Source organism: Citrus clementina, unplaced genomic scaffold (assembly GCF_000493195.1).
Source record: "Citrus clementina cultivar Clemenules unplaced genomic scaffold, Citrus_clementina_v1.0 scaffold_9, whole genome shotgun sequence".
NCBI classification, from domain to species: Eukaryota; Viridiplantae; Streptophyta; class Magnoliopsida; order Sapindales; family Rutaceae; genus Citrus; species Citrus x clementina.
The window spans coordinates 22518535-22545888 of NW_006261964.1; the positions used below are offsets into that span (position 1 = coordinate 22518535).

Sequence of the window (27354 nt, forward strand, 5' to 3'; positions counted from 1 at the left end):
CCATTTTGACTTTAACTTTCCTGGAAATAAATGAAGACGAGAATTATAAAGCAACACTTTTTGACCAATCTCAAATGTTTTTCGAAAAATTCTTTTATCATGAAATGCTTTTGTTCTTGCCTTAATAATTCTTGAATTTTCATATGCATCATTCCTTAATTCCTCAAGTTCATTCAATTGCAATTTTCGCACATTACCAGCATCATCCAAATTTGAATTAAAAGCTTTAATAGCCCAAAGTGGTTTATGTTCAAGTTCAACAGGTAAATGACAAGGTTTACCATAAATTAACCGATAGGGTGACATTCCTAATGATGTTTTAAATGCAGTGCGGTAAGCCCAAAGTGCATCATTAAGTCTAAGAGACCAATCTTTTCGGTTTGGGTTAACCGTTTTTTCCAAAATTTGTTTTATCTCCCTATTTGCTAATTCAACTTGACCATTTGTTTGAGGATAATAAGGGGTAGCAATTTTATGTGTAATTCCATATTTCTTCATTAAAGACTCAAATGACTTATTACAAAAATACTTACCTCCATCACTGATAATGGCTCGAGGGATTCCAAATCGACTTAAAATGTCTTCTCTTAAAAATTTAATCACAGTTTTACTATCATTATTTCGACAAGAAATTGCTTCAATCCATTTTGAGACATAATCAACTGCAACTAATATATACACAAATCCAAAAGATGATGGAAATGGACCCATGAAATCAATTCCCCAACGGTCAAATATTTCAATTTCAAGTATGGGATTTAAGGGCATCATGTTTCTTTTTGTAATTGATCCCAATTTTTGACATTTTTGACAACTTTTGCAGAATTCATATGTGTCTTTAAACATGGTAGGCCAATAAAATCCACACTGTAAAATTTTAGCAGTAGTTTTTCTTGAAGAAAAGTGACCACCACATGCTTTAGAATGACAAAAATTAATGACACTACTTACCTCATTATCAGGAATACATCGCCGAAAAATTTGATCTGGGCAATATTTGAACAAATAAGGATCATCCCAATAAAATTTCTTTATTTCAACAAAAAATTTCTTCTTCTCTTGAGCATTCCATTGCAAAGGCATTTTACCTGTAACAAGAAAATTAACAATATTAGCATACCATGGCATTGAAGTAATAGAAAATAAAAATTCATCAGGGAAAGAATCATTTATAGGTGTTATATCATTGCAGAATTCGGATGTGAGTCTTGATAGATGATCAGCAACAACATTTTCAGCACCCTTTTTATCTTTGATGGTAAGGTCAAATTCTTGTAGTAACAAAATCCAACAAATTAGTCTCGGTTTGGTATTCTGTTTACTCATCAAATATCTCACAGCAGCATGGTCAGTAAACACAACAGATTTAGAGCCAAGCAAATACGAACGGAATTTGTTTAATGCAAATACCACAGCAAGTAATTCTTTTTCAGTTGTAGAATAATTCATTTGAGCACTATCCAAAATCTTACTCACATAATAAATCACAATAGGCTTACCATCCCTTCTTTGTCCGAAAACAGCACCAACAGCAAAATCACTTGCATCACACATTAATTCAAATGGCAAAGACCAATCAGGAGATTGCATAATAGGTGAAGATGTTAAAAGACAAATTATTTTTTCAAAAGATTTTTGGCAATCATCATTCCATTCAAACGGTGCATCTTTTAATAAGAGGTTACAGAGTGGTTTAGATATGACACTAAAGTTTTTTATAAACCTCCTATAAAATCCTACATGTCCTAAAAAGGATCGCACATCTCTAACTATTTTTGGTTGTGGCAATTTAGATATGACTTCGATTTTTGCTTTGTCAACTTCAATTCCTTTAATAGAAACAACATGACCCAAAACAATTCCAGAAGTAACCATGTAGTGACATTTTTCCCAATTTAACACGAGTTCTTTTTCAACACATCTTTTTAAAACTTTCTCCAAATTATCAGGGCAATCATCAAAAGAATTCCCAAACACAGTCAAATCATCCATAAAGACCTCTAAACAATGTTCAACCATATCACAAAAAATGCTTAACATACATCTTTGAAATGTTGCAGGAGCATTACAAAGCCCGAATGACATTCTTTTAAATGCAAGTGTTCCAAAAGGACATGTGAATGTGGTCTTTTCTTAGTCCTCAAGTGCTATAGGAATTTGATAATAACCTGAATATCCATCTAAAAAACAGTAGTAGGGATGTCCTGCTACTCTTTCTAAGATTTGGTCAAGGAATGGTAATGGAAAATGATCTTTTCTAGTGGCTTCATTTAATTTTCTATAATCAATGCACATGCGCCAACTAGATATAATTCGTGTTGGAATTAATTCACCTTTTTCATTTTTAACAACAGTGATTCTAGATGTTTTAGGCACTACTTGTGTAGGACTTACCCACTTACTATCAGAAATAAGGTAGATAATTCCCACATCAAGTAATTTAAGGACTTCTGTTTTGACTACCTCTTTCATGTGTGGGTTTAATCTTCTTTGAGGTTGTTGACATGTTTTAGCATTTTCTTCCAAATTAATTCTATGCGTGCAGATTAAGGGATTAATGCCTTTAATATCATTTAAAGTTCATCCTATTGCATTTTTATGCTTTTTAAGAACAGTAAGTAACTTACCTTCTTGGTCGCTTGTTAAAGTAGAAGAAATCACAACAGGATAAGTTTGTTCTTCTCCAAGAAAAACATACTTCAATCGTTCAGGCAAAGGTTTCAATTCCATTTTAGGTGCTTTTTGTTGTTCTGTCTTTTCAATACTTCCAAGCTCCTCAAATTTTGGCTCGTCATCATAATTTTGCGAAGTCTGCATAGAATCAAGCAATGAATTTATATTAGAAATATCAAGTTCAAGTTGCTTATTTGACTCAATTGAATTAACTAAACAAACATTAGAAAGTTCAGAAAAATCCCCTTATTGAATATTTTCCTCAATACAAGATTCAAACAATTCCTTTTGTTCATCAGTATCATCTTCAATCTCATTTTCTTCATTAGGTTGCCTGCACATGTTGAAAACATTCAATTCCAAAGTCATATTTTCAAAGGATAAATTCATTAAACCATTCCTACAATTAATCAAAGCATTAGCAGTTGCTAAAAAATGATCGACCTAAAATTACAGGAATTGGTTTGTAATTATTCACAACAGGTTCAGTTTCCAAGACAATAAAATCCATAGGATAAATAAATTTATCAACTTGTACTAAAACATCTTCCACTATTCCTTTTGGTACTTTAACTGATCTATCGGCAAGCAAAAGTGTAGTTGAAGTTGATTTTAACTCACCAAGATTAAGTTGAAGATAAACTGAATATGGAAGCAAATTAACACTAGCACCAAGATCTAGTAAAGCATGCTCAATTCTGTGGTTACCAATAATACAAGAAATGGTAGGACAACCAGGATCTTTATATTTCAACTTATTATTAGTAGACAGAATTGTACTTACCTATTCGGCCATGAAAGCACTCTTTCTTACCTTCAATTTCCTTTTAACAGTGCACAAGTCCTTTAAAAATTTGGCATATGAAGGAACCTGTTTGATTGCATCTAATAGAGGAATGTTAACTTTCACTTGCTTAAAGATTTCATAAATTTCAGAAGAGTGGTTTGATTTCTTTGGTTTATTCAATGCATGCGGAAATGGTGGTTCAGGTGGAACACTAGTTATTTCTTCACTAGGTGTAAGTTCATTTAGTCCTTCCTTACCCTTTGAATTTTCATCATTTTCATAAGGTTCAGGCATAGGTCTATCAACAACCTTACCACTACGAAGAGTTATAACTGACTTGACTTGGTCTGTGGGTGGATTTTGTTGAATTTTAGGATTTGGTTGTGGTTGGGCTGGAAATTTTTCTTTTTCTTGAATGGTGAGTGCAGAAGCAATTTTAGCAAGAGTATCTTTCAAATCAGAAAAAGTTTGTGCATTTTGATTGTTAATAACGTCTTGCTTTCTGATGAATGAATGCATTGTGTCTTCTAGATTTTTCCAGGGTGGTGGAACATATGGTGCATAAGGCTGAGGATTTTGAAAATTTTGTGGAGGTGGTGCTTGTGAAGATTGTGCATTATTATTATTCCTTCAACTGAAATTTGGATGATTTCTCCAACCAGGATTATAAGTCTGTGAATATGGGTTTGGTTTATTGAAAGTGTTAATCACATTAGCTTGATCATTTAGACATTCTTTAAGTGCAGGCAAAGTGGGACACTCTTGAGTGAAATGATCATTCGAATTACATATGTTACATGCAATTTCTTGAACAGATTTTACTTGATCACTCTTTTTATGCTCCAAAGCTTCAACTTTCCTAACTAGGGATGCAAATTGTGCTTGTAAATCATGATCTTCCCTAAGATTATGGATTCCTCCACTAGATAGAGATGATTGTTGCTTATTTGTCAATTCAAAAGTTCCAACAGTATCCCAATGTTGTGCATTTTCAGCTAATTGGTCAAGGTAATCTAGTGCATCTTCAGGATTTTTATCCCTAAATTCACCATTAAACATCATTTCAACAACCTGTCTACTTTGGGGTATTAAGCCCTCGTAGAAGTAAGTGACCAATCGCCAAGTTTCAAAACCATGATGTGGGCATATGTTAAGCAACTCTTTAAACCTATCCCAACATTGGTATAATGTTTCTCCATTTTTTTGAGTGAAAGAAGTGATTTGCCTTTAAAAAGAATTTGTTCTATGAGGTGGAAAGAATTTTTTCAAAAACTGTTCTTGCATGTTATTCCAAGTTCTTACTGATCCAGATCTAAGGTTTTGTAGCTTTATCTTTTAATGAAAAAGGAAAAAGCTTTAATCTAATTATGTTCATGCTACAATTTTGGTCCGTGTATGTATTACAAACTTCCTCAAAATCTCTTAGATGCAAGTATGGATTCTCAGATTCTAAACCATGAAATGTTGGTAAAAGCTGGATAATACCTGGTTTAAAGTTGAATCGAGATGCTTCTGGAGGAAATACTATACACGACGGTGCTCCGGTTCTGGTTGGATTCATGTAGTCTCTCAGAGTTCTTGGTTGATTCTGATCATGTCCATGTTGAGATTGGTTGTCTCCTTGATCAATTTGAGGGTTAAGTTCGCCCAAAACATTTTCGCCTTGATTCTCATCCATGATTGGTGGTGGAGATTGAGATCTATGAATTAACCTGCCACTTGAAGATCGAGACCAACGTCTCATGCAATGGTTATGTTATAAAGATAATATTTACACAAATTGATAACAAAATAAAATAAAAAAATAAATAAGCAAATAATATAAGTGTGCAAAAGAAAATTAAATAACAATTTTGGTGGTTGAACCCACCAATAAAGTAAAAAAAATAAATGCAAAATTAAAAAAAAAAATGGTGGTTGAACCCACCAATTAACAATAAATTAAGTAAAAAAATAAATGCAAAAGAAAAAAAAGAAAAAAAATGGTGGTTGAACCCACCAATAAAAAAAATAAAAAATTAAATAAATTCTGAAAATTAAATAACTGAAAATAAAAGTTAAGAGTTAGTAGTTAGTTTGGTGGTTAAACCCACCAATAAAGCAAAAATAAATAAATACGAAATTAAATAAATGCAGAAAATTAAATAACTGAAATTAAATAAAAGTTAGGAGTTAGCAGTTAGTAAGTTAAGAGTTAGTAATTAGAGTTAGTAGTTAAAGTTAGTTATGTCCAAAATAAGTCCAAAATATGTCCAAAGTATGTCCAAAATATGTCCAAAGTATGTCCAAGTCTTGATTATTTTGAGGAATTTCATCTAGGGATTTTATTACAAATTATTTTTCATTTTATGGCCAAACTGTAATTTTTAGAAGTTTAGAATTGAGCCTTTTGGGATGAAAGTGAAGCAGTCGAAAGATGTCGGGGTCCGAACGTAATTACCAGAAGATTGGGCTAGAACCGAAAATTGTTGGGGTGAAACAAGAATTATGAAAGATATGGGGACAAAAGAGGATTTAAGAAAAGGAAAAGGGGGCAAACAAAATTTTACATATAAGAGAAAAATAAAAAACAGAAAAACAAACCAAATAAAAAAAAAATTTTCCCCGGCAACGGCGCCAAAAACTTAACACAACTTAAAAGTAATTTTTAACTCCCAAGTATAAGAGTGTCTTGTTATATTATAACTCGGTGAGTCCGAGGTCGATCCACAGAGAAAAGATTTAATTAGTTTATTTTATTTTAACTAAAAATTGAAATTAAAACTTAAATATAAACAACTTAATTTAAATGAAACTATGAAATTGAACTAGTTAGGGTTATGGATCCACTCTTAGAAGTAAATAAAACTTAATAAATTCTTTTTGCTAATTTTTTAGATTTATTACCCAAAAGATTAATTATACAAATTATTATTATTTTCCCTTTAATTTTATGATGGATTAAGTATTTATTGTGCTAAAATTTAATTTGTCTACAATAAGTCAAAATACCATTTCACCATGCCTTATATTAAGATCTTAAGAATTTATTGTGCCAAATTCATTTGTTTGTCTACAATAAATCAAAATTTCAAAATATAAAACATGTATAAAATTAAATAGAAAATAATTTAATTTATAAAATTAAAAAGAGAATTTGATTAAATTATATTTATTTCCTAAGAATTTCACCTTCCCCTAACTAATATTATTTAGTTAAGCATAATTAAAATAAAAAGAAGTTGTATAATTGAATTACTTATAATTAAAAGAAATAAAACAACTAAAATTAGAAATAAAACTAATTTTATTAATGAAAATAATTATACAAAATATTAAAAACACACTTGGAAATCAAGATTAGAAGGAGATGGAGAGAATTTGAGAAGAAGAGAGTTGTAGAGAGATGATTAAAACATAAAAATGAGGCTCTATTTATAGAAAAATAAATTCATAATCCAGTGCTTTGCGGTTCATCATAGGCTTCATGCATGTGCTCCTCACAACCCTTAGATCAAGATCCAATGGCTGTCAAACTTCAAAAGTCAACATCACACATGGCATCATTTGACTCGTCCGATTTGCCCAAAGAACGGTTGAGATTTGGTGGGTTAATGGGTGGATCGGGTCGACCCAAATACAAAGATTCGGATCCTCCAACTTGCTTCACCAACCATTGCCACATGGCACAATCATGGCCATTGAATCATGAACGGTTGAGATTTGGTCAAGATTGCCAGCTATCCCATGCACTCATATCTATTATAAGCTCATTTCATCATCCAATCAGTGCTCGGTCAACAGGAAAAGTCAATTTTTTTTACGCAAGCCCAATTTTAAGCCGATCTTGACTGATCTTAAGGTTTTCGGACGTCCGGAATCCAAATTTGACCTCCGTTTATCTGTTTGGAGCCTCGAAGTACGTGAAATTAATATTTTTCCTAATAAACACATAAAAATACACAAAATTAAATATAATTAAAACATAATTCATAATTCATAATATATTACATAAACACAAATATAAATTATAACATAACCATAAAATAACATATTATCGCTTGATAATTAAAATTTTTTTAATACTAATCAATGAACTTGATGAGGTAAGTATTCTTCCTACATATGATGAATTACATGATGCCTTTAAGGATTTGCATGATGAGTTGATGAAGATTGGTAAAAAGAATATATGTCTTAAAAAGAAGATGATAGAGCTTAAAAATGAAAATGAATCATTTAGTGGATTAAAATGAAATAATTTTATAATCTTTGTTTTTAATAAATATTGTTTTTGAATTTCGGATTTCAACCTATTTGAAACTATTTAAATATTTTAGGCTATCTATAATTTCACATATTTTGAGTCGTATCAAAATTCCAAAAAGTTTTGAGATTAACAAAGTATTACTAAGAAATTCCAAAATTGGACTTATCTGAAAAGACTCATAAAATTTTGTGCCATAGTACAATTATATAAAGTTTTGGGGTCAAAATATAATTTTCGAAAATAATACACTGTACCGGTTATTGTAGCAAAAGGCTAACCAGATGTGACAAACGACTAGCCGGATTTTGGGCAGTAAGCTTCAGGAACATAAGCGGCTATCCGGATTTCTCAAGTGGCTATCCGGATTTCAAAAGCGACTAAGAGGATATGAGAAGCGGCATGTTGGATATTCTGAAATTCATATTTTTGCCTTAATGGTAACATAAAAGCGGCTAACCGGATTCTATAAACGGTAAACCGGTTATCACCAAAATGTGCATAACGACTAGTTTTTGAGCTCAAACTATATAAACTCAAATCCAATTGATTTTCGATCTCTTGCAAGCAAAATCAAAAAGCACACAACAATCATTGAGCTCTCATTTTGCAAATCATAAAACCTTGAATCCTCAGTTGTTCTTCAATTTGTATATCTACTCTTTAAGAGAGTTTTTATTGTAATCTTCAATTTCTCATCTTAATTGTGAATGTTTGAGTGTGTGAGATTAGTTTTTCACCTTGCATTGATTGAGGGGGAGCTTTTCATGAATAAATCAATTTTCTATAATGTGTTTTGTCATCATCAAAAAATGGGAGATTGTTAGCCTATATAGTTATAAATATTGATTTTGATGATAACAAACCACAAGTGTTAGTTAAATAAAGATTTATGTATTGTGATTTTATAATAAGAAAATGATTTCAGGGAGTTAAGTTGTTTTTCAAATTGTGGATTAAAATGAAAGAATTTTATAATCTTTCTTTTTAACAAATATTATTTTTGAATTTCGGTTTTGGACCTATTTGAAACTATTTAATTATTTTGGGCCATTTATAATTTCACATATTTTTGGTCATATCATAATTTCAAAAAGTTTTGGGATTAACAAAGTATTACTAAGAAATTCCGAAATTGGACTTATCTGAAAAGATTCATAAAGTTTTATGCCATAGTACAATTATATAATGTTTTGGGGTCAAAATATAATTTTAGAAAATAATACATTGTATCGGTTACTGTAACAAGCAGCTAACCGGATGTGACAAACAGCTAGCCGGATTTTGGGCAGTAAGCTTTTGGAACATAAGCAGCTATCCGGATTTCGCAAGCGGTTATCCGGATTTCAAAAGCGGCTAAGAGGATATGAAAAGCGGAATGCCAGATATTCTGAAATTCATATTTTTACTTTAATGGTAACATAAAAGCGGCTAACCGGATTCTATAAACGCTAAACCGGTTATCACTAAAATGTGCATAATGGCTAGTTTTTGAGCTCAAACTATATAAATTCAAATCCAATTGATTTTCAAGCTCTTGCAAGCAAAATAAAAAAGCAGACAACATTCATTGAGCTCTCATTTCATAAATCATAAAACCCTGAATCATCTTTTGTTCCTCAATTTGTATATCTACTCTTTAAGAGAGTTTTTATTGTAATCTTCAATTCCTCATCTTAATTGTGAATGTTTGAGTGTGTGAGATTAGTTTTTCACCTTACATTGATTAAGGGGGAGCTTTTCATGAATAAATCAATTTTCTATAATGTGTTTTGCCATCATCAAAAAATGGGAGATTGTTAGCCTATATAGTTATAAATATTTATTTTGATGATAACAAAACATATGTGTTAGTTAAATAAAGATTTATGTATTGTGATTTTATAATAAGAAAATGATTTCAGGGAGTTAAGTTGTTTTCCAAGTTGTGGATTAAAATGAAAGAATTTTATAATCTTTGATTTTAATAAATATTATTTTTGAATTTCGGATTTAGACTTATTTGAAACTATTTAAATATTTTGGGCCATTTATAATTTCACATATTTTGGGTCATATCATAATTTCAAAAAGTTTTGGGATTAACAAAGTATTACTAAGAAATTCCGAAATTGGACTTATCTGAAAAGATTCATAAAGTTTTATGCCATAGTACAATTATATAACGTTTTGGGGTCAAAATATAATTTTAGAAAATAATACGTTGTACCGGTTACTGTAGCAAGCGGCTAATCGGATGTGACAAACGCTTGCAGGATTTTGGGAAGTAAACTTTTGGAACACAAGCGGCTATCCGGATTTCAAAAGCGGCTAAGAGGATATGAAAAGCGGCATGCCGGATATTCTAAAATTCATATTTTTACTTTAACGGTAACATAAAAGCAGCTAATCGGTTTCTATAAACGATAAGCCGATTTTCACCAAAATGTGCATGGCGGCTAGTTTTTGAGCTCAAACTATGTATACTCAAATCCAATTGATTTTCAAGCTCTTGCAAGCAAAATAAAAAAGCAGACAACATTCATTGAGCTCTCATTTCGCAAATCATAAAACCCTGAATCATCTTTTGTTCTTCAATTTGTATATCTACTCTTTAAGAGAGTTTTTATTGTAATCTTCAATTCCTCATGTTAATTGTGAATGTTTGAGTGTGTGAGATTACTTTTTCACCTAGCATTGATTAAGGGGAAGCTTTTCATAAATAAACCAATTTTCTATAATGTGTTTTGTCATCATCAAAAAATGGGAGATTGTTAGCCTATATAGTTATAAATATGAATTTTGATGATAACAAACCACATGTGTTAGTTAAATAAAGATTTATGTATTGTGATTTTATAATAAGAAAATGATTTCAGGGAGTAAAGGATTTTTTCAAGTTGTGGATTAAAATAAAAGAATTTTATAATCTTTGTTTTTAATAAATATTGTTTTTGAATTTCGGATTTGGACCAATTTGAAACTATTTAAATATTTTTGGCCATTTATCATTTCACATATTTTGGGTCATATTATAATTTCAAAAAGTTTTGGGATTAACAAAGTATTACTAAGAAATTCCGAAATTGGACTTATCTGAAAAGATTCATAAAGTTTTGTGCCATAGTCCAATTATATAACGTTTTGGGGTCAAATTATAATTTTAGAAAATAGTGCACTGTACCGGTTACTGTAGTAAGCGGCTAACCAAATGTGTCAAACGGCTAGCCGAATTTTGGGCAGTAAGCTTATGGAACATAAGCGGCTATCCGGATTTCAAAAGCGGCTAAGAGGATATGAAAAGCGGCATGCCGGATATTCTGAAATTCAAATTTTTGCTTTAACGGTAACATAAAAGCGGCTAACTGGATTCTATAAACGGTAAGCCGATTTTCACCAAAATGTGCATGGCGGCTAGTTTTTGAGCTCAAACTATGTATACTCAAATCCAATTGATTTTCAAGCTCTTGCAAGCAAAATAAAAAAGCACACAACATTCTTTGAGCTCTCATTTTGCAAATCATAAAACCTTGAATCATCTTTTGTTCTTCAATTTGTATATCTACTATTTAAGAGAGTTTTTATTGTAATATTCAATTCCTCATCTTAATTGTGAATGTTTGAGTTTGTGAGATTAGTTTTTAACCTTGCATTGATTAAGGGGGAGCTTTTCATGAATAAATCAATTTTCTATAACGTGTTTTGCCATCATAAAAAAGGGGGAGATTGTTAGCCTATATAGATATAAATATTGATTTTGATGATAACAAACCACATGTGTTGGTTAAACAAAGATTTATATATTGGGCTTTTATAATAAGAAAATGATTTCATGGAGTTAAGTAGTTTTTCAATTTGTGGATTAAAATGAAAGAATTTTATAATCTTTGTTTTCAATAAATATTGTTTTTGAATTTCGGATTTGGACATATTTGAAACTATTTAAATATTTTGGGCCATCTATAATTTCACTTATTTTGGGTCATATCATAATTTCACAAAGTTTTGGGATTAACAAAGTATTACTAAGAAATTCCAAAATTGGACTTATCTGAAAGGATTCATAAAATTTTGTGCCATAGTACAATTATATAAAGTTTTTGGTTCAAAATATAATTTTAGAAAATAGTGCACTGTACCGGTTACTGTAGCAAGCGGCTAACCGGATGTAAGGGTGGGCAAAAAAATCGTGATCTTAAAAGTACCGAACCTAACCGGCGGTTTTTTTAATTTGGATCGTTTTTATTTTAAAAAAATCGAAATATATCATTTGTAAAAAATCCGAAATGTCGGTTCGGTATTCGGTTCACTTAGCTGAACCAAAAATCCGAATTAATTTTAGATTTTATTCAAATCGACATGTGTTAAATTTTTTTTATAGATCCAAATATTAAGTTGGAAAATGCCTAAAGTTGATGTTGATATTGATGAAAATGGGAGAATGTTGTTGGCATTTGTTTCTAAATTTTCTTTTTATTTTGTGTTGTAAGTTGTAATTTTTGTTATTTTTATTAGTCTTTACAACATTATGATTATGTTTATGTAGATGGAGTATTGGAGTTTGGTTATATATTTTGAAATTTTATATTTTGTGAATACCTTATTAGTAGTTAGTAAGATATTAGTGATAAAATGTGTTTTGAATACTTTGTATTTATTGTTAATATTTGTAATGAAATTATGATGAACTAATTGTTGAAAAAAATTATTACATTTATGAGGTCCAATGGGCTAAAAATTTGAAAATTCAAAATAGGCCTAATAGGCCCAGAATCGAAAAAACCGAACCAAACCGAACCGATCCGAAAGGATACATTTGAGTTCGGTTCTTATTCGGTTCTTTTTATAAAATAACCGATTTAAATCGGTTCTCCTTAATTTCTATACGAACCGAACCGTGCCCACCCCTAACCGGATGTGACAAACGGCTAGCCGGATCTTGGGCAGTAAGCTTCTGGAACATAAGCGGCTATCTGGATTTCGCAAGCGGCTAACCAGATATGAAAAGCAGCATGCCGGATATTCTGAAATAATAAGAAAATGATTTCATGGAGTTAAGTTGTTTTTCAAGTTGTGGATTAAAATGGAAGAATTTTATAATCTTTGTTTTTAATAAATATTGTTTTTGAATTTCGGATTTGGACCTATTTGAAACTATTTAATTATTTTGGGCCATTTATAATTTCACATATTTTTGGTCATATCATAATTTCAAAAAGTTTTGGGATTAACAAAGTTTTACTAAGAAGTTCTGAAATTGGACTTATCTGAAAAGATTCATAAAGTTTTGTGCCCTAGTACAACTAGATAAAGTTTTGAGGTCAAAATATAATTTTAGAAAATAGTGCACTGTATCGGTTACTGTAGCAAGCGGCTAACCGGATGTGACAAACGGCTAGCCGGATCTTTGGCAATAAGCTTCTGGAACATAAGCGGCTATCTGGATTTCGCAAGTGGCTATCCGGATTTCAAAGTGGCTAACCGGATATGAAAAGCGGCATGCCAGATATTCTGAAATTCAAATTTTTGCTTTAAAGGTAACATAAAAGCGGCTAACCGGATTCTATAAACGGTAAGCCGGTTATCACCAAAATGTGCATAATGACTAGTTTTTGAGCTCAAACTATGTAAACTCAAATCCAATTGATTTTCAAGCTCTTGCAAGCAAAATAAAAAAGCACACAACATTCATTGAGCTCTCATTTCGCAAATCATAAAACCTTGAATCATCTTTTGTCCTTCAATTTATATATCTACTCTTTAAGAGAGTTTTTATTATAATTTTCAATTCCTCATCTTAATTGTGAATATTTGAGTGTGTGAGATCAGTTTTTAACCTTGCATTGATTAAGGGGGAGCGTTTTATAAATAAAACAATTTTCTATAATGTGTTTGTCATCATAAAAATGGGGGAGATTGTTAGCTTATATAGGTATAAATATTGATTTTGATGATAACAAACCACTTGTGTTGGCTAAACAAAGATTTATGTATTGTGCTTTTATAATAAGAAAATGATTTCATAGAGTTAAGTTGTTTTTCAAGTTGTTGATTAAAATGAAAGAATTTTATAATCTTTGTTTTTAATAAATATTGTTTTTGAATTTCGGATTTGGACCTATTTGAAACTATTTAAATATTTTGGGCCATCTATAATTTCGCATATTTTGGGTCATTTCATAATTTTAAAAAGTTTTGGGATTAACAAAGTATTACTTAGAAATTTCAAAATTGGACTTATCTGAAAAGATTCATAAAGTTTTGGGCCATAGTACAATTATATATATAGGTTTGGGGTCAAAATGTAATTTTGGAAAATAGTGCACTGTACCAGTTACTCTAGCAAGCGGCTAACCAGATATGAAAAGCGGCATGCTGGATATTCTGAAATTCAAAATTTGGCTGTAACGGTAACATAAAGCGGTTGACCGGATTCTATAAACGGTAAGTTAGTTATCACCAAAATGTACATAACGGCTAGTTTTTGAGCTCAAACTATATAAACTCAAATCCATTTCATTTTCAAGCTCTTGCAAGCAAAATAAAAAAGCATACAACATTCACTGAGCTCTCATTTCACAAATCATAAAACCTTGAATCATCTTTTGTTCTTCAATTTGTATATCTACTCTTTAAGAGAGTTTTTATTGTAATTTTCAATTTCTCATCTTAATTGAGACACTTGAGTGAAGAGATTGGGAGATAATCTCTTTGTTGTAAAGGTTCATTGACACCTTGAAGTTAATTGTAAACATTTGAAGCATTGGAAGGCTTGGATAGTGAAATCCTCAAGTTTGGATCGCTTGGAGGCGTGGACGTAGGCATGGATTGCTGAACCACATAAACATTCATGTGTTTGTTTCTCTTCTCTCTTACTTATTTGAGATTTTTTTTTCTTGAACTTATTGCTTTCTAATTTATTAAGGCGTTAGATTGGATTGTTGTGTGGTTTTGTTAGGATAATTTTTAAAATACCAATTCACACCCCTCTTGGGTTGCACACTTGTATTTCAAAAATAAAGTGCATAAGATAGTTCATTTGCAACAAATTGTAGAACAATTGCTAGATGCATTTACAGATACGACAAAAGTAGCCAAATCATATATACTAGCTGCTTATATACTCGGTCGGGTTTGTATCTAAAGAGCAATTAATAAAAAGTGTAGGTGAAGAATTATCTGTGGCACAGCAGAAACATGATAGACTAATTAGTTCAAAAGATAATGTTCCGAGAAAAAGAAGAATGATTTTAAATGTGATTTTGCTGCAAATGATGATAAAAATCTAAAAAAAGAACAAATTACTTCAGAAAAGCAACTAGTCTATGAAAAGATTGGAACCCTTGACAATACACAAACTCTTGATGAGAAACAAAGCCTTAAAAAGGCACTTGAATTCAGAAATATTGAGATTTCTGTTGATTATACTCATTATAATATTTCGAAAAGTCGTTTGGTCTTTAATGAGACCAAATACCCTGAAGGACCTCTTAAAGAGGCATATGCTCAAGATATGGCTCAAGCTCTTGAAGTGGCGGGAGATAAAAGAATTATCATCAATGATGTGTTTGCATTTGCAGTAGCTATTGACATTGTAAATGATCATGATCTGCAAACCATTGATAAATGTAGACTGATGCATGATTGGCTTAAATGGAAAAAAGCAATCCAGACACAATTGACTTCTTTAGCCAAGCATGGAGTATTCAAATATATAGTCAAAACACTTGAGGATGTCAAACCTGTTGGGTATAAATGAGTGTTTGTACAAAAACGTAATGAAAATGAAGAAGTCGTATGATATAAAGCACGACTTGTTGCACAAGGCTTCTCACAGAGATCTGGTATTGATTATAATGAGACATACTGTTCAGTAATGTGTGCAATTATATTTCGATTTTTAGTTGGCTTAGCTATATTAGAAAATCTTGATATGCGTCTCATGGATGTGGTGACAGTTTATCTATATAGGTCACTTGACACAAATATATTTATGAAAATCCTTGAAGGATTTAAAATGCCAGAATCTTATCAATCATCACATCGTAGCTTGTATTCAATAAAGTTACAAAAATCTTTATATGGATTAAAATAATATAGATGCATGCGGCATAATCGCCTCAATGAATATTTGATAAAAATGGGATACGTTAATGATCCTATCTGTCCATGTGTTTTTATCAGGCAATCAAAATCTAGAATTGCTATTGTCGCAGTTTATGTTGATGATTTGAATTTACTAGGAACTTCTGAAGAGCTCCAAAAGACCGCTAACTATTTGAAAAATGAATTTGAAATGAAAGATTTAGGAAAAATTAGGTATTGTCTCGGGCTACAGACCAAGTACAGACCTAATGGTATCTTTATCCATTAGTAAACTTATATTGAGAAAATTTTGAAATGTTTCAACACGGATAAAGCTTACCCATTGAGTACTTCAATGGTAGTCCGGTCTCTTGATCCTCAAAATGATCAATTCTGTCTCAAAGAAGATGATGAACATATATTTGGTCATGAAGTACCATATTTAAATGCAATTTGTGCTCTAATGTATTTAGCACAACGTACTAGATTGGACATAGCATTTTCTGTTAACCTGTTAGCTCAATGCAGCTCCGAACCAACTAGAAGACATTAGAATGACATTAAATACATTTTTCATTTTCTTCGAGGAACAATTGATTGAGGTTTATTTTATTTTAATGAAATAACAACGATAGGATTGTGGTCTGATGTCCACGTAACTAAGGTCTCTGTTGCAGATTCATAAAATATGTTGCCCCACTCTTTATTGCACAAGAAGCGATATAATCTCTCTTCAATCAAATAAGGTCCATAACATTGATTAGACCATGTGAACTATTGTCCCTTCCAACTCAAATCCATCAACTCACATTCTTGCATTGTATTCCTAAAGTCTAACATCATCCTCACATCTCTATCATTTCCCCCTAACTTCTCACTAGGCTTTATAATTTCATTAAAATCCCCGAAACACAGCCAAGGTAGGGACGAAAGAGTAGCTAACTTTTTTATCAAGGTCCACGTATGGTGCTTTTGCCTCGACTCTGGATGGCCATAAATTCCTGTACATCTCCAATACCCTCCATTCTCATAATGCACTACCGTATCAATGTGATGTTTGCTGTATGATTTCACTTCCATTCTCACCTCTGTGTCCCACATCATAGCCAAACCACGTCTCAATCCATATCTTCCTACTTCAAAACAATTTTCATAGCCCAGCTCTTTACATTTATTCTGCATTTGCTTAGACATCAACTTCGTTTCGCAAAGAAACATAATTTGAGACCTATGCAATTGGAGAATCTTTTTTACTTCCCGGAGCATTGGGTCATTCCCCAATCCCCGAACGTTCTAGCTGATGATTTTCATGGTTGTCGGCGGGGCTGGTAACCAGCCTCCGCTGATATTTTTTCCATGTTCTCCACTACCATATCCATTCTTGGTTATGCTGATGCAAGTTATTTATTTGATCCTCATAAAGCTCGTTCACAAATAGGAAATGTTTTTACTTTTAATGGAACAATGATTTCTTGAAAGTCTATGAAACAAACTCTCGTTGCAACATCCTCCAACCATTCTAAAATTCTTGTACTTCATAAAGCTAGTCGAGAGTGCATATTGTTGCAATCTTTGATCTATCATATTCAAAGTACTTGTAGAATATCTTCAAGTTTAGATATCCCAACAGTGATATATGAAGATAATGCTACATGTATAGCTTAACTTAGAGGATGATACATTAAGGGAGACAAGACAAAGCATATTTTACCGAAATTCTACTACACTCGTGAGCTCCAACAGAATAAGAAGATTAATATCAAATAAATATGTTTCGCAGATAATTTACGTGACTTATTTACAAAAGCTCTACCTATATTTACATTTGAGAAAATAATATATGGCATTGGCATGCGTCGCTTCAACAAACTATTAGATTAACGCATATTACCATCAGAAGGAATACTCATCAGGAGGAGCAATCATTAAGAGGAGTGGAATTTGGACATGTGTACACTGTACTCTTTTTTCCTTTTGACCAGGTTTTCCCAATGAGTTTTTAGTGGCAAAGGTTTCTAACGAGCGAGGCAATTTAAAAGTACATCCAACGTCATCATATGATCCATTAAGTCGTGGATATCCAAAGAAGAATGTTATGAATTATTATGAAATCCACCAATTAAATAGAAGCACCACTTGTGATTAATGGACTCGCCACTTTGAAAGTGGATTCACCACTTTAAGTTTTATAACATATATTGTCACCCCCTCCACTAAGGCACCAACTATATATAATTATAGTTTGAGCAAAATGTAGAACTTGAAAAATTAGCTTACCTTTGCCTATTGACCTTCTCATAAAATCTTTGTAATATTATAGTAACATAAACAAAGATTTGTTACAAAATTTCTTATCCAATTCTAAAGGATTTGCTTCCAAATTTATGACACACTATTCCTTCAAATTTATTACATAAAATACTTTGTCTTTCTATACAGGCGTTGACTTCCCTTTTTCCGCACAAATCATGACATTTTTCCAAAGATGAGTGCTACAAATAATCGACAAGCACAAACAGCTAAAAGAGTTACTATAAACACAAATGATTTAAATATATCGAATGTAATAGGGAAAATGAACTGAACAATAATTACAACATACCATGCCTCCATCCTGATCCCAGGACAATTCAAATTGGAATCTGAAAATTTTCATTTTAAGAAAATTAATGAAGATAATGGAAAGTTTTGTTAAAATGCTATTTCCATCTAAGAGTTTACTCTTTTGAACCTCTGGGCCATTTCAGACACCAAAACATAACCAAACCTAATGTACTAGGTGAACCAAAATACCGACATAACATTAATGCAGACACAACATGTAGGCTTATCTAACTAAATCTGTAAATGGAAGAACAACAACGACCCCGAAGACCAGACCCTTTACCTCTGAATGTAAACCATTACAACTCCCTCTAGTTGTTGATCAAGAGGATTGATAGGTTAGAAAAATCAACAATAGCCCCCTCCTTTAAGCACAACAAACAAATCCAAATAATAAAACTGAACAAAATATTAAGATCATTTCTACTAAAATAAGCCAATCCCATGATATTTATCCCACTACCAAATAAGCCTTGATGGTATACCAAAAACATTAACCAACTTGCACACTAATGGTACATGAAGATAATATTGGCCACTTGCATATTAATGGTCGACTTTAGTTATACTTATAATGAGCTTTTGTCACCAGTCCTATTGGTATCAAATAATTTTTGTGTAGTGTGGGGTATATAATATTATAATAATATTCCCTTAGTCTAAATAGCAGAACTCTTATAGTATATAATTTTTAACTTCGAAATGAGCATCAATGCTCTGTTTTACTAGTTATGCCACAACCTTTAAAAGTACATTTCGATTTTTTTTTTGTGTTTTACTAGTTATGCTTGTGTTATTTCTAATGTACTTTTAAAGGTTGAAATAATGAATATAAGTTGAATACAATGTGTTGTATTCTGTCTCCTTCTGCTTTTTCCGTTGTGTTTTCTTATACTTGTATTCTCATAACACCAATATAATTAATTAAACAACATGTGAGAGGCCTTATTTTAGTAGAATAATCTAATTATTACTTTTAGTGTCACTGAATTTGTGCTGTAATTAAAGAAGGGACCTGTTATTAATTTTTAAATCCTATCAATTCTCTTGATTAAAAGTAGGTGCTTTGTAAAAACTTTTACTTCCTTCTAAGGTTTCTTAGAATGGATGTCAGATAGAGGTTTAAGGACACTTGTTTTCTTACCCAGCAGTTGGGTTTAGATAAAAAGTTTTTCTTTTTTCCTTTTGCTTGGTATGTCCAGCTTTTAATTTGTTTCCTAGATCTGATTTTACTGAATGGTGTTGAGGTTATTGGTAACCAAGTGGTTTACAGCTAAAAGGTTGGTGGGATTTTACTGATAGTGCATTAAAGGTGTTCGAAATAAATCCAATAGAGACAGAGCTCATTCGAAGATACAGAGCTATCAAAATAACAGAGGCAGAGGAAGGTAAAGCCACATTCAAAAGCACAATGAAATCGAAGGGAGAAAGGATTGTAGCGGGCTGCCTGGTCGAAAAGGTGGTGACAAACAAAAGTGTAAATAAGGAAGGGCTTAGAATAGCACTTCAACAGGCGTGGCAGAACAAAAAAGAAGTGAAAGTGGAAAGTTTAGGGGATAATGTTTTCATGTTTAAATTCGAAGCAGAGGTCGATAAAAGAACGGCGTTAACAGGAGGACCATGGCATCTTGCTAGGGCCCTCATTGTATTCATAGAACCAAAAGGAATCGGTAATATAGCTAGGCAATCCTTTACCTATGTATCATTCTGGGTACAACTCCAAAATGTGCCCATTATATGTATGGATAGAGAGACAATGACAGAACTTGGTGGAGCTGTTGGCAAAGTGGAGGAAGTTGAAACTGATGAAAATGGAGACTGCATAGGGGAAGTAATCAAAATGAGGGTATCAATAGACATTACAAGGCCTCTAATGAAGATTCTGGAGATTGAACAAGAGGATATGAATGATGAAGAAGATATTCCAATCCTAATAAGATATGAAAGGCTACTAGATTTTTGTTACTGTTGTGGGCGAATTGGACATCAGTACAGAGAATGTGCGATGTATAACTCTCAACAGTAGGAAGAGTTAGCGTACGGTCCATGGCTTAAAGCACCAACTATGGCAGAAAAATTCAACCAGTGCAGGAGAAAAAACAAAGAGAATGATGGTGGGAACCAAAGCCTTGAGAATCAAACCCGGTCAGAAAACCCAACTAGCTCAAGAATGTTACGGCAGGATGTCGGATCTCCAGCGGGTCAAGAGAGCGGACTAACCATCATTAGATTACAAGTGAGCGCTGATCAGCAATTAATGAATGAGGGTGACAGGCTAGACTAGGGGAAGAGGGGCTATAAGAATCAGAGGGGGACAGCTGTCACAGTCAAGAGCTCTAGGGAACAGAAGCTAGAAGCGAGAAAACAAAAAGAGGAAGGAAATTCGAGGGAGACTAAGGAATTTGGAGCCAAAATAGAAGGGGGAAATGGAAGCGATATAAGGGAAAAAATAGATAAAGAAACGGGAGAAAATCAAAAGGGTGCTCAATGTGAAAACCCCCAACTGGCCCAAAATGACCTGGTGGCCCAAATTGCAGCTGAAGTTATAGAAAGGGATAGAGGGCCACAAACAAACAAACTTAAGTCTAAGAAAAGAAAATGGAAAATTCAAGCTGAAAGTGGAGAGCAGAGCGGAGATGAAAGAAAAGGCCCTACAATTACAAAAAGGCCAGTCAGTAAGGTTAACCTAGAAAGCCCAGAAGCAAAGAAAAGGAAAATGGATAGCCAAATAACGGGGATACACATTATGTCTCCAAAAGCAAAACAGATGCTGAAGGGGGAGTACGAAAAGCAGCAAGATGTGGGTAGAATGGATATGGCAGTGGAGAACATGGAAAAAATATCAGCGGAGGCTGGTTACTAGCCCCGTCGACAACCATGAAAATCTTCAGCTGGAACGTTCGGGGTTTGGGGAATGACCCAACGCTCTGGGAAGTAAAAAAGATTCTCCAATTGCATAGGTCTCAAATTATGTTTCTTTGCCCTACTTTTTTTTTTATTTATAAGAAAGCATAACTTTCATAAATAAATTAAGAGAATAAGTACAAAAGATGGTGAGGACAGGTCCCCAGCCAAACTGCAGGTTCATCAACTTTTAAAGCTAAACTTGCTAAGCTATGAGCAATGCTATTACAGCTTCTGGGAGTATGTTGGACTATAACCTGAGATAATCTTTTCAGCCTTTGTTGAACTTCGGAGATGGTCCACCCAATTTCCAAATTGCCTTTTTTTCCTATGATTAGGTTCACCACTTCCTGGCAATCGGATTCCACAATCAGAGGGATGCAAGCTTCCTTTTTTACAATTTCTAAGCCGCAATCAACTGCCTCAGCTTCTGCAGGTGGTACATTGCCATAAAAACTAGCTTTCTTTACAGCAGCAGCTACAAATTCTCCCTTGTGATTTCTAATGGCAATTCCCAGCCCAACATGTTGCTCTTGTGATTTAACAACTGCATCAACATTCATTTTAAGCCAACCTTCATGAGGGGGTTTCCAACTTGGTTGTGCATACAGCCTTTGCTTTGGATGATCTTGCCTTGGCAAGCCTCTAGTTCATCTATAAGACTCCATTGTTGCTTCAGCCCTTGCCACTACTAATTGACCATCTATATTCTTTTTTTCAAAAATAAATAGATTCCTAAAGTGCCAAATCATCCAGCAGATTGCCACCATCAACTCCAAATCTCTAATGTTTCTTGTTTTTGTCAATACATTTAGCACGCTCAACATGTCTTGATTGGCAAGGTGTTTCACATCTTCTTCAAACTTTGTAGTTTTCCACACCTTTTGTGATGCTCTTCACTTTATCAAAGCATGAAAAACGTTTTCCCCTTTACAGCCACATCTTTGACACCATGGGTCCTGTTTCACTTTCTTCTTCCACAAATTCTCAGCTGTTGGCAATATATTTTTGGCTGCTCTCCAAAAAAAGATCTTTATCTTTGCTGGAATTTCCAGCTTCCAAATTATATTCCATTTTGTTAGGTTGGATCTTGAAGTACTTGGACAACTTGGAAGCTTTAACTGAAAGGCTATCTGATAGCCACTCTTCACAGAATATAATCCTTGCTTGTCATAAGCCCACACAAGTTGATCCGATTCTAGGCCTTTTGGAAAGGAAATTTGCAGAATTCTTTCACTGTCCTCAAGCATAAAGTGTTGCTTGATCATGTTCTCATCCCATTTATGCTCTTCGTTTATCAAGTCAGAAACTGTAGCTTCCTCAGGCAGAGTTGGCTGGGACAATATCTTAAATGTAGAAAGTCTAGGAATCCAGTGGGAGGCATAAATCTGCACTTTTTCCCCATTTCCTATTTCCATCTTAGACCTCTGTGAATCACCTGTCTTCCCTAGAGAATACTTCTCCAAATGAAGGACGGTTGATATCCCAACTTAGCATTAAGGAAATCTGTATGCTTATAGTACCTAGCTTTTAACACTTTAGCTAGCAGAGAACTCAGGAATTGGATGTTCCTCCAGCTCTGCTTTGCAACTAGAGCTTGGTTAAAACTTGACAAATCTTTGAAACCCAAGCCTCCTTTTCCTTTAGCGCTGCATAATTTTTCCCATCTCGCCCAATGGATATGTCTTTGCTCCTTTTTCGAGCCCCACCAAAAGCCTGCAATAGCTTGTTGAATATCCTCGCAAAGTCCCAAAGGAAGCTTGAAAACACTCATTGCCTAGGCCACTGCTTTTATCAACACCTCTTTCCCTCCACTTGAGAAGAGCTTGCTGGTCCAGCTTGATATCTTACTAAGAACTCTTAGTTTAATATCATTAAAGAAGCTTATCTTTTTTCTTCCCACCATTTATGGCAATCCCAAGTATTTTTCATGTCTTGAGACCACCTGGAGCTGAAAGATATCTTTGATTATATCTATTTGTCTGGCTGGGATGTCTCAGCTGAAAAACATTGAGGACTTCTCGTAGTTAAAGATCTGTCCGGAGGCTGTAGCATAGCAATAAAAAACAGCCTTTAAATTGATACGCTTATTTATATTAGCTTTGCAAAAAATGAGACTATCGTCTGCGAAAAGGAGATGAGTAATTGCAGCTCCCTACTAAACCTCAGCCCCTGAATCAAGTGTTTGGTTTCAGCCTGCAGCAGCAAGTTAGAAAACACCTTCGCACACAAAATGAACAGATATGGGGATAACAAACACCCTTGTCTCAAGCCTCTTTGGGGATGGATCAAGCCCTTCGCCACACTATTTATAAGCACTGAGAAAGATGATGTTGTAATGCACCTCATAATTAAGTCAATCTATTTTCCCGAAAAAACCCGACCTTCTCATTGTACTCTCTAAAAACTTTCACTCTACTCTATCATAGGCTTTGCTTATGTCTAATTTAAGAGCAACTAAACCCTCCTTTTTGCTTTTATATGATCTAATTTTATGAAGACATTCATAGCCTAAAATGATGTTGTCAGTGATCAACCTATTTGGAACAAAAACACTTTGAGTTGGGGCAATGATAGAATGCAGAATTTGCTTTAGCCTATTTGCTATGGTTTTGGCAACAATTCTGTATATGACATTACGCAAGTTAATAGGTCTATATTCCGTCACTTTTCTAGGTTTTTTAACTTTGGGAATTAAAGCAATAAGGGTATGATTGAGAGGAGCAATACTACCTCCATCATTTAGGATATGCATGCATGTTGCTAACACTTTTTCACTCATTGTTGTCCAATGTTTATGAAAAAATGCCGCTGGGAAGCCAACTTGGCTTGGGGCCTTTGTTGGGCACATCTGAGCTAGGCGGCTTCAATTTCATCTTCCAAGAAGGGCTGATCTAACATCTCATTCATCTCCTCTGTTACTTTGACTGGCATCTCCTGGAGAGCAGCTTCCATTTAGGCTTAGGAAGGTTTTGTTGAAGTGAATAAGGTTGCAAAATATTCGCAGAACATTCTTTTTATATCTTCAGCTTCCTCTGTCCACTTCTCGTCTTCATCTAAAATTCCCCAGATCTTGTTCTTCCTTTTCCTTGATGAAGCCTTTGCATGAAAGAATTTTGTGTTTCGATCCCCTTTTTTCAACCAATCTGCTCTAGACCTCTGTTTCCAGTAAATTTCTTCATCCATGAGTATAGCGTTAAGCTGTTTTTCAATCTCTTTTATTCTATCCCCATCCACATAGTAAAGATGACACTGTTTTATATTTCTCAGCTCTTCCATCAACTTATCAGCTTGCTTCTTTCTATCCCCCAGCTCATGCCTACTCCATAACTTCAATTGCGCCAAAGACTCTTTTGCCATCTTTTTAAAAGTCTGAACAACATTATCCTTGCTCCATTTTGTATGATCCAGCCACTCCTTCTTCACTATTTCTTTACATTGTTCATAGGGGCTCCATAAATCCTCATAATGGATACTTGGAGTAGTTTTCTTCTGATCTCTAATTCCTCTCCCTTTCTCCTCAATATTCATTAAGATAGGATTGTGGTCAAGTTAAAAATTATTAATAATATTATAATAAGACAATTATTTTGAGATTATAGTTTTGGGGAGATGGAGTGAAGTAGAAGGGAAGATAAGCTATCATCTGATGATAGGCAAATCTGTCTTTCTCAGTGAAAGTCAAGCTATTCTGTTAATTACGAGTGCTTTACGATATAGTGCTGACTGCATATAACAAAGGTGGCAAAAAAAAAAAAAAAGAAAAAAAAATCGACACATTGTAGTAGGAGAATGGCACGTTAAGTCGTTAACAAGCAAATAGATAATGAGAGGAAATAGAAAGGCAAGACAAACAATGTAGTACTAAGTCAGATCCCTGTGAAAAAAATATTAATCCCATTTTTGTCCTATTTATTAGATTGGACTGATGGACTAAATTTAAATTTTAGTCCTAAATCCATAAGATTAGCAATGCTGATTTATACATGGGTTTAATTAGAATTAGACAAAAAGAAGAAAAATATTTTTCCACTTGTAACATCTTTTATCATCTATTACACAATTTTTTTATTTATTACTTAAAATGTATCTATTTATTTATTGCCATTTATTAATTAATTTATCTTTTGTCATTCGTGATTTACTTAAAATTTATTTATTTATTTGTTATTTGTGGTCTAAGTAAAAAGACACTTTTATTTCTACTATCTCTTCATAAATAATTAATTTATTAACTAATATAAAATAAAATAAAATATCAAATATCAAATAAAATATAATTTAAATAATTGATATTCATTTTATAAATAAATTAATAAATTATCATTTATCAATAATATATAACCTTGTTAAAATAATATTTTTCTTAATCTCAAGAACACTATTTTATCGAGATTTTACTGTTGATCTAATTCAGCATTGCTTGCTTGCTTATTTTAGATGCCTGAATCTGGAGAAATTCTAGAATACATCTGTTGTACCATGTCATCCATACAACAAATAAATAATATCATAACATGTGTGCATTTATTTTGTAAACTATCATACAAGTGGTGGTTGTATTAAACTCAATTACACATGTCATGCATGTATTAATTGGTTGTATACAACAAATATATTCTAGAATTTCTCCTGAATCTGATGTTTTCAAGAGTTTTATGACTCCGATAATTTTAATTTTATCACATAAAATAATTTTAATAATTTTACATTTATTTATCAATTTATTAAGAACTATTGCGAACTTTATTAACAAAAAAGAGTTTTTCAATTTTTACTAATAAATTTAAATACAAAATTTAATAAAAATAATACTACAAAACATTAAAATGTACTACATAGTCTGTACCAAACATCATATTTCAATTGTTTTACATTGTTTTTCCACAGCCACACAATTCAACCATAGGGAATTGCAACATAGCATCTCACAAATGTTTGGAAAATAAATTTTCGTATCTGATTTTTCATGGTTACCAGCAAGTCGTAGATTTTGAATTCAAAGTTCATCAGAAGCCAGAAAGTAGCAGCAGACTTTGCATCCACCTCAACTACATACAACAATAAAACTCCTCTGTCATCTGTGAGCGTGTTCTTGAACTGTGGTTGTATTTTCTGGCATTCGAAAATTTCGCATGAAGCTAAATAGAAGATTGATCACTTCATAATCAAGAAAAGAAATTGGTAGCACCTTTTTCATAGCATGTTTATATTTCATCCTCTTCGAATGGATCTCGTTCAGGATAGTCACCGACCTAGAAAGATTAGATAGTAATGACATTCAAGTAATCAAAATAAATCAATCAATAGAATTAACAAGGAACCTCTAATGGTCTTTCAACAGTCAACTGCTCTCTGTTTTGTGGGGCATAAAATATAAATTAAACTTAACAGAAGAGGCTTTAATGGGCTAGGAAGCTTTGCAATCAGTGGGCAGATTCCCAACACGTTGGGCAAAAAGGTTTAGTTGAATTATTATTATTATTATTATTTTTTAAATGAAGAGATGATTTGTGCAAATGGAAGGTTTCCTTTTTTTTTTTTTTTGTGATTACATGCAGACATGACTCTCTGAGTGTTCATTTTATGTCAGCAGCATAATTTTCAACATAAAGTAGGACTATATAGTTGAAATATCTCACAAACTACCAACATTTCAGCTTCACCATCATGCACAGGAAACATCAAATAAGCCACAAAAAATCAGAGAATCAGGTCCATTTACTCAGTTCCAGTAAATGCATCAAATGTAAAGACAGTTTAGTCAGTTTTCTACAATGCTTCATCAATGGACACAAGGGTTTAATATTTGTCAATCTTTAGTCTCTCTCTTTGTACCAACTACCTGAAAAGCATTGCAGATATTTATCTTTCATCCACTGCTAAGGATATGTGATTATTCAGCTTAACACTTTCATATCAGCTGCATGTATCAAATACAAATTTTAAGACAAAAGGTCGAGCAGGGGAAATCTCAGTAGAGCTCAGACAAACTAAGATAATAGGGCGAAATTCGAAGAAAACTATTAACTTAAATGTTGAAAGAAAGGCTTAAGAACTCAATTTTCTGTAGGTT

At 32.9% G+C, this 27354-nt stretch overlaps 2 pseudogenes; one reads left to right on the forward strand and one right to left on the reverse strand.

Annotated features, from left to right (window-relative positions):
* Positions 1-195: 195 nt before the first annotated feature.
* LOC112099926 lies at positions 196-5138 on the reverse strand (annotated as a pseudogene).
* On the forward strand, positions 4590-4689 carry LOC112095466 (annotated as a pseudogene).
* Positions 5139-27354: the final 22216 nt, after the last annotated feature.